Genomic DNA, 8,666 nt, shown 5'->3' on the forward strand with positions numbered 1-8,666 from the left:
TTCCTGTAGAAACAAAGAGGTTAACATGGCTTTACAGCACTTATCATATGAGGAGGCTGAGAATACAATTCTCAACTCTAATATGAAGACATCTTTCAGAAAGCATCCAGGATTTGCAAGCAAACTTTTAAAATACTGCATGATGGATTTTTCTTAGAAAAGGCACACAAGAAAAAAACAGGAGGAGGGATTCCAAAGATTGACACTGTCCTCAAAAGCTAAGAATAACCAACAAACATAATAAAGTAGACAAAATGCGAGACATACACACAGGGACAGACTGACTCCGGGTAAAACAAAAAACTTTACTGGAAAGGAAATGTAATTTACACCTCTTGGCCTTCTGAGTAATATTTATTATAGTCATAAATCTATTTCCAATTTTAAAATCAATCTATACACAAAACATGTTGTTTATAAAAAAAATGCAAATATCTGAGCCTTGACACTGAAGAAAAGTGTACATGTAAAAAAATGAAAGGTAGAAAAAGAATGGAAGAGTAATGATGATGTTATTAAGGGACTGAGATACTGGTTTGTTTTTTTTTTAGATACTGTTTTTAATTGATGGAACAAGGAATAAAGATATTTTACAGAGGTAACCACCAGTGGAACAAAAACTGATAGAACTACAAAAATGAGAGAAGAGCTAAATCATTACCCACCAGTAGAAATCAACAAATGTTAACATTTATGTCAATAGCAGAAGGATGTTATTTACGTATACTTGGGGGAACCCAAATGAAATACTATTAAAAGTAGTTTTTCCTTGGGACTGTGACTGGGGGTAGGGCAGGGAACCATTGCTTTTTACTTTTTGGCTACATCATGCAGCTTGTGGGATCTTAGTTCCCTGACCAGGGATTGAACCCAGGCCTGCGGCAGTGAAAGCACCAAGTCCTAACAACTGGGCCACCAAGGAAATTCCCTACTGCTTTTTCATTTGATCCATCTTAGACTTTTTTTTTTTCCCCCACATGGGTTTTTTTTTTTTTTAACTTTACAATATTGTATTAGTTTTGCCAAATATCGAAATGAATCCACCACAGATATACCTGTGTTCCCCATCCTGAACCCTCCTCCCTCCCCATACCCTCCCTCTGGGTCGTCCCAGTGCACCAGCCCCAAGCATCCAGTATCCTGCATCAAACCTGGACTGGCAACTCATTTCATACATGATATTATACATGTTTCAATGCCATTCTCCCAAATCTCCCCACCCTCTCCCTCTCCCACAGAGTCCATAAGACTGATCTATACATCAGTGTCTCTTTTGCTGTCTCGTACACAGGGTTTAAAAACTGATAAGCAACAATTCAAACAAAAATTTACTGTTGAAAAAAGCAATAGTATGAACTCTGTATCAATTTCCAAGCATCAGGTAAAAAAATTACATGCTGTTAATTATGAACTTCTGGAGTTATCTTACCACTATTTATTTACTGATTGAGAAATAGGTCTGAGGTACACTTGTCAATATCCTGATGGTGATCAGAGATTTTTTTGACAAAATGAGAGATGAACATACTTAATTTAACAAACATTTATTGCCCACTATGTGCCAGGCACTATGCATAGTGCATGAGAGGTTTAACAACAACAATCAAGGTAACATAACTTACTTATTACGACTGTTTACAAGATTTGCTTTCTTTCACCAAAACATATTCACTCTGGTCCTTCTGGTTTTACTTTTGTGTTCTCAACTCTCTTATGGTACTGCACTGCAGCCAAAACCCTTCTAGGAACTAAAATCCTGATGCTGAACACTAATTTCTGTATTTATTCCCATCTACAATCTGCAGATGGGTCATTGTCGCCAATTACTGGTAATTCACTTTTGTTCTGACATTATGCTCCACCATGCAGGCAGATCATGTTTCTTGGCCAAACCTTCCACTCTGGGACTACCTGGGTTTCCCGGTATTGACAGTTGTTGGGCAGATCTCCACAAATATCAGCTTCCATCCAAGAAGTCCCACACTGGTAACCCACGGAACTAGTCTGCAGGTGTGTTTGGCTCACAGTTTTTAAAACAGAAATATCTTTTTGCCAAATTCAAAACTATTTCTCACTTTTCTAGAAAAATGAAATCTGGCAACCTTGATCAAACATTACACATGCATAAACCTCATTTAGAAGAGTCATAACTTCGACACTCTTCATTTGGCTCATCTCACTCATTTCTACTATATATCTGGCTCTTCTATGCATTTTAGTTTGCAATTCCTAGTCCAGCCTCTCCTGTAAACTGGAGCTCATCTTTCACCATGTAGGAAAGGGGAATTTTTTTATTCTGATAGACATCCTATAGGAAAAGTTACTTCTAAAAAAACATTTCCAATCGTCCTGAAAAAAGCACAAGTTTCTCAGTTTTGTCCAAGAGACCTTTACTGTTGGATAGGGTTATTCTTTAGCCAATCAATAAGTACCTTCTAAAGATCCTGCTTTAAAGGGAAAAAAAAAAATTCTTGCTCAAAAAACAGATGAGTCAGACAGATTTTAAGTCGCACAATGCTCAGATAAAGGCACGTGTCTATCTGGACTGCTTCCGTTCTGAAGAAATGAACTAACCCACTAATGGCAAGTCTAATTAAACTTAGCAATTAAGGCCTCTCTTTAAGTACCATGCAGCATTTTAGGTTTTGGGGATGTAATGAGTAAGACACATACCTGCATTCAAGGGCATTGCAGTCCAGTCCACACAGGCAACATTAATGGTTGAGTACTTGGTTTAAAGAAAGCATATATGAAGGTCAGGAAGGCTCTGGGATTTATAAGAGGAAATAACCTCTAAACTAAAATTTGCTAAGTGTAAAGATGAGGACATGAACCAAGACAGGAGGAAAAGGGTGTTCAGGCAGAGAGTTTGAACAGACTATCGTGGGAAAAATGAAACTAGGAAGATAAGCAAGGGTCTGATTATGAAAATAAAACCTCTGTACCACCCTTGACTTCTATCATTTATGCCACTTTCCATCATTCAGGCTTTATCCTGAGGGAAAAGAGGAGTCATTAAATGAGAATTGGGAAAAGCAGCTGTTGTTACTGTTCAGTTGCTAAGTTGTGTGTGACTCTTTGCCACCCCATGGCAGCCCAGGAGTACATCAGGCTCCTGTCCTTCACTCTTTGCTCAAGTAAGGGAACCACCCAATTTAAAAATGTTCCAAAGATCTTAACAAGAAACCTTACTAAAGATACGTGCATATGAAAAGATGTTCCACATTACATGAAGAAAGTACAAAGTTAAATGAAACACCACTAGTTACCAAAATGGTCAAAGTCCAGTACGCTGATACTACCAAATGTCAAGGATGCAGAGCAAGAGGAGCCTAAATACACTGCTGGTGAGACTGCTAAATGGCAGCCACTCTGCAAGAGTTTGGCATTCATCTATAAAACATTTTACCGTACAATCCAGCAATTATCTCTTCATATTTATTCCAAAGGAGTTGAAAACATCAATGCAAAATCCTACACATGGATGCTTATAGCAGCTTTACTCGTAATTAACAAAGCCTGGAAGCAAGCAAAACGTCCTTCATTAAGTGAATGGATAAACTGTGGTACATCCAACAGAGTATTTTTATTTTATTCAGCACTAAAAAAAAATCCACAAAGACATGGAAGAACCTTAAACACGTTTAACTGCAACTTAAGTGTCTATATACTGTATCATTCCAATGTATAACATTCTGGAAATGGTAAAAGTATGAAAACAACAACAAAAAAAAACCCACTAGTGATTGCTAGGGGTAGACACAGAGAAGATGAATAGGCAGAGAATTTTTAGGGCAATGAAAACATTCTGTATATTACAATATGTCACTATACTTTTATTCCAACTCCTAGAAAGTACATCTAGGTGAACCCTATGGTTAACTACAGACCTATAGACTCTGGGTGATTATGATGTATCACTGTATGGTCATTCATGGTATACACACACATATATACACCACTGTGGTGAAAGATGAATGACTATGACAGGAGAGGCTTTGCTGGTATTGGGACAGAAGTTATCTGAGAAATCCCTGTACCTCCCTTTTAATTACTGCAAACCTAGAACTGCTCTGAATCACATACACACGTCACAGAATTCCAGAGTATAGTAAAAGATGTTAGCCATGAAGAATTGAATACGGAATACAAAGTAATGAAGAGTACAAATACAGATTATAGATATGATATCTAAAGGGCTTCCCTGGTAGTTCAGCTGGTGAAGAATCCACCTGCAGTGCAGGAGACCCCAGTTCGATTCCTGGGTCAGGAAGATCTGCTGGAGAAGGAACAGGTTACCCACTCCAGTATTCTTGGGCTTCCCTCATGGCTCAGCTGGTAAAGAATTCTCCTGCAATGTGGGACATCTGGGTTCCATCCCTAGGTTGGGAAGATCCCTGCTATCCACTCCAGTATTCTGGCCTGGAGAACTCCATGGACTATATATAGACCATGGGGTCGCAGAGTCCAACACAACTGAGCAACTTTCATTGACATGGTATCTTAAAGTTAAAAGCTTTTTACATCCTTCATGAACTAGGAAGCAAAACCATGAGAAAAGTGCCTGTGTGCTGGCAGGGCAAAGAAGCTGACAAGGATTTGGAAAGATATGGAACCAATCAGTGGAAAAGTTCTTGCACAGAATTTCTTCAGAACATCATGGGCCCAGTGAAGGTTGAAATGGTTTTGTCACATCCACATAAATAATACATCCACAGTATTATTATACACTATTAGACACCAACCTGCAAAACTGTGTAAGTCTTCAGTAGTATGTCATTATAACCAATGTTCTTCAAAGAATGTCTTCTAAGGTTTTTAAGTTTGATGTGTCCTTGTCAAAGGTCTCATTTGTGTATTTCCACAGCTAAGCATCCACTTTTATGTAATTAAGATCATAGCTATATATCATGCTCTTCCACATAGCACAAATACCTACCATTTCAAAGAACTTTTAAAGCTATGAATATTTCGACAACCAAGAATATACTGTACCAACTCAATTGAAGTAAAAAAAAAAAATGTAATCCTGCCTTTTTTGGTGACAAAAATTTCATAAAAGACAAAATTCACAAACAAATGTCTATCTTAAAAAAAAAAAAAATCACTAAAAAACCCCAAAAAAACCAAACCACCCAACTATTGAGCACTTACTATGCACTGTGCCAGACTTCAATAAGAGACAATTTTAAGGAGTCAGTAAATCACAGGAGTAAGTCATGAAACAAATATATTTGTAAATAATGGTTTGCTTCAGTCACTGATTCTACCTCTCAAATTCCAGGTACAGATAATCTGGAAGAAGAGCACACTCAATTCTGTACCTTTACAAAAAACCAGTTTTCAGAAAAGTTAAAGTTCAGACTAAGAATTCAGTTATATGAAATAGGATTTACATGGGTGTAACAGCTTTGGAAGGCTTCCCTGGTGGCTCAGAGGATAAAGCATCTGCCTGTAAAGCAGGAGACCCAGGTTCAATCGCTGGTTTGGAAAGATCCCCTGGAGAAGGAAATGGCAACCCACTCCAGTATTCTTGCCTGGAGAATCCCATGGACAGAGAAGCCTGGTGGGCTACAGTCCACAGAGTCGCAGAGAGTCAGACACAACTGAGTGACTTCACACATTCAACAGCTTTTGAAGTGAGAGATCAATGCCTTACTACTTAAAAGTGCTAGAAAAAAAGTCAAGGTATTTACAGGAAGATGACCCAGTAAAGGTCCAAGACAGTGTGTTGTCCAGACATTTTAAGCTAGCCCTGGGGAAAAGAAGGAATTCTAGTTTTTAACTCAATCAACAGTGGTCCGGCCCAATTATGGTTCTTGAGCCCTACTACTCCACATGACAATAGCAGCAATGGAGAAATGGTGGCAGCGTCTGATGATCTGGGAATAGAAGTTGCTTCTGAAGAGTAGTCCACAACCACAGCTCTCATCAGTAATGAACAAAGGCACTTTAATTCCTAGGAGAATGCATATCCCTAACATGGCATTCAGCGACCTTTATCTCAAATTACTTTATCTCATTCTCTACAACTTTTACTCATATTCCTCTCTATATTGATATATATTTTAAAGGCATTCCCCTAATACTCTTAATTTGCCCAAACCTTAACAATTCTTCAAGACCTAGTTCAAATGCTACCTCTTTCCCAGACACAAGGCAGGTGGAATTACCATCCTCCAAACTTCCTCAGAGGGCATTTTCACTTTCTTGTATTAGCATTTATCCTTAAAACCAAGACAACGGAAGTTTTCTCAATTCCTTACATAGATCCTCAGTATTTCCTAAATGAAGTCAGGTGCGGGCTAAACCATGTTAACCATCAAACCTTAATTCTTCTGTGCTTAGGCTCAGCATAATCTAACTTCTTCTGTGATTATCCAGCCATAGCAGTTCATAACTTCAGTTATCTTTAGAGTTCTCTTTAGAGCCAGGTTCTTGCCTTCTACCTAGTCCCTATAATGTCGACCCCACCGCCCACCTTCACACACCTTAGAATGGGCTTTTAAAAGTCATACATACTACTCACGAGCTCAAAGTCTTTCAATGACTTCCACTAAACTAAAATTCAAACTATGATCTGTGATTGGCCTACCTACTTCTCCAGTCTCCACAAACACCCTCCCAACCCACTACTCGCACTTGATTTTTTGTTCCAAGAGGCTTTTTCCCATCTGTTTCTGCACCTATTGTTCCTTTTGCCTATAACACTCACCCAAAACTTTTTTGCAAGGGCTGGCTTCCTAAACCCTAAGCTCCAAGGTCCCTTTTGGGATGTATCTCCTCTGTCCACCTGTATATAGGCAAGTAGCCAAGCATATAATAGGCATTCATAAGCATTTACTGAAATTTTAGGTTTTCAGTAACTGCCTATACCTAGACCCTAACTCTGCCATTTCCACTGGTGTGGTAGACATGGCTAAGTTATGTTACAGTAACTTTTTCTCACAAGCCTAGGCAAATTATTACCATCACTTTCGAGAAGCTAACTTGCTCATGGTCAAGTCAGCTACTACTAAATGATGGAGATGGATGGGACTGCAAGGTTTAATTTTATGCTTATAGCCTAAACCACAATGTTACTTCTGGCTTCATCTACTTGTTCAACCTAACCACCACCAATTACTCCATACCCACAGTGTTAAAATTTATTTACCATTTTCTTCCAATAAACATTCCATATTTATAGTAACTGTGGATTCCATTTCCCAAGGCACACCAAAACCTGTTCAGGACAACTGATGTGTGTAATTCATCCTCAGTATAATCTGTTCTGGATACAACTTAATAAATAGGGCTCAGACAAGTATTATTAATTAAGAAATGAAAATTTTTATTAATCTTTGTAAACAACAGACACTCAAATGTTAATGGTCAATCATTACTTTGGAATAAAAAGACATTTGCTTTTAATATGCAGAAACAAAAATCCTTCCACCTTTAAATGAAGATCCAACCCAAAACTTGTTTCAGATATGAAAATAAAGCACCATTTTTCAAATGGTAGTTCTGGCCTTTTTCAAAGCCTTGCAAACACTTCCAAACAAACTCAAGAGGGGAGAAAAAAGAAAAAGGCTTTTTGTGAGCTCCAATTATATGGTTCCACACACGAACGAACATCTGGGAACACCTCTTCCATCCAAACCCTATCATTAGGCTAAAATTTAATATAAACACTATAAATATGGTCATCCATTTCATTTTTCTTATGCTCTAGCTTCCAAGTGGTATGTCAAGGTGACAAAACACACTATTACTTATGCAAGAAAGCTTTAATTTAAAAATACCCACCCACCTCCCCCCTGCCCCGCAAATCCTAGTGTTAATTGCTAGCATCTTTCTTTTTTGATTAGTTTTAAAAGTCAGTAAAAATTCTAAGCTAGTATTTAATTACAACTTTTAAATCAGTAAGTTCATTTACTTACATTCAAAAGCTACCAGTCAAAAGTTGTTTAGCCAGACCATTTAATCATATACATATATACATGGACTAGCATTTATCCTCCTTTGTTTGTTTTATTTAGGGTCTTCTTACCATCATATCCCTTGTATGACTTGCTCTTCTTCACTTCCCTCCTTGCCAGTACAATGCTGGAGTGAAGCCTGGAGACAGAATGGAGGGAACCCACCTGTTCTCCCCACCCCTTTGAGATCTTGTACCATCTCACAAAATGCTGTATCACTTTGGAAAGAAGCAGACATAGTGTTCAGATGTAAACCACCTTCCCTGCTGTAACAATTAAATGTTTTCACTTGAACCTCCGTTTACCCTCTTTTTACTAAGAGCAATGGTGTACCAGGGAGCAGAGATTCCAAAATCTCACCACCTTTCTCTCTTAATTTAAAAAACACTGCTTCCCTGAAAATCCACTGTTGCCTTAAGTTATATTTTACTATTATACAATGATTCCCACAACACTCCAGAAAGAGCAGAAAGATTTCATTCCCATTTTTGATCAGTTGCCTATTATCTGTCAGATCTAACTGGAGCTGTAAGAACAGAAGCCTTAAGGTAAACAGAAGATCATTGGGTTTTAAGATGGGGACATTTAAATAATTCTTCCTTGAAGATATTCTTTACCCGCCACTTATTTCTACTCTGAAAAAAGTTTGAAATATGAAATTAGTAATGCACTATAAAAATAAAAGCAAACGAGACAAAGGAG

This window comes from Bos javanicus, chromosome 19 (genome assembly GCF_032452875.1).
Source record: "Bos javanicus breed banteng chromosome 19, ARS-OSU_banteng_1.0, whole genome shotgun sequence".
NCBI classification, from domain to species: Eukaryota; Metazoa; Chordata; class Mammalia; order Artiodactyla; family Bovidae; genus Bos; species Bos javanicus.